The sequence below is a fragment of the Verticillium alfalfae genome, genomic scaffold (genome assembly GCF_000150825.1).
Source record: "Verticillium alfalfae VaMs.102 supercont1.8 genomic scaffold, whole genome shotgun sequence".
NCBI classification, from domain to species: Eukaryota; Fungi; Ascomycota; class Sordariomycetes; order Glomerellales; family Plectosphaerellaceae; genus Verticillium; species Verticillium alfalfae.
The window spans coordinates 339,557-340,801 of NW_003315031.1; positions in this window are offsets into that span (position 1 = coordinate 339,557).

Sequence of the window (1,245 nt, forward strand, 5' to 3'; positions counted from 1 at the left end):
CCTGGCCAGCTTGTTGGCACCTGCCGCTCCCCTCATTCGCCCGCCAGGCACACCTGCGCTGCTAGATTGCCTTACCCAGAGCACTAGGCATCCGTTCTATGCAACACGAGAGACCTCTCTCAGCCAGAGCCCAGCCCATGTGCTATTCGCTCAACCCACGGCAGACGTCACCAGCGCCCATCACGAAGATGTACGTCGTGGGAAAGCAGAAATGCCATGTCGGGAAAGACGGCTAGGGAACAAACGCTCGTCATCCTCCCTCCATTCCACAACGGCTGCCACCAAAACTCGCCAATCTATCGTGCAAGTCCCTCCCCCCCCCCCCTGCCCGTGGTGCACCCTTCAAGCATTAAAGTGGTACTTTTTTTTCTGGCATCAATCCAGAATACAGAATAGACAAAGAAAAGGGTGGACCGGCTCGCCATCAAGGCTTCCAACCGCCAGGCTTTGCTCACCCCACACACCAAGCACTCGTTCCAATCATGTCGAATCCTTCAGCGCAAGCCCACACCCACCCCCAGCCAGCGCCTTCCGACGGCCCCCTCCTCCTGATAAACTCTCTGAGCGCGAGCCCGTGCGACAACTCTATCGCGGCCCCCTGGTCTCGCCGCCCTTTTTCCCCTTCCACCAACCCCACAAATCCCCTGATGCTTAGGTAGGTAGGCTCGCTTGTCAGTCCTCAGCTGCGCGGCCCTCGCTCGCCATCCCGATCGCCCCGGAACCCCGACTTGTGCCAGAAACCTTGGAACTACGGCACCGACACTTCCACCACTTCCACGCCAGCCGACTGGACTCACCAGGAACGACTGCTTGCATCGGGAGCCACACCCAGTCCTACCAGCCCACTAGACACTTCTGCGCCTCACACCACCACATCATCACGACACGTCAAGAGGGGCTCAGCTGCGTAATGGTATGATGACCAGTGATGCCTATTCCTTTCCCCCTTCCCCTACCCTCTCTGTCGCACTCCTATCTACACTGTCAAAGACGTACAAGCCAGTCTCTTTCGAGGAACGACTCGCTCCGCCCAAACCATGTCATGGACCCCATCGGAACCTCCGGTTTCCCAGACAGCCCCAAGGGACCATGTTATCAGGGAGCCTTCTTCCCCCCCCCTCCCCTACGGTTCACTCTGTACCCGCAATACAGGACAAACCAAGCACATGGGAAATGTATCCACGTGTTTTTGCTGCATCTCCCGCGAACACCACACTCCGACCCCAATATTACGACCAAGAAAGT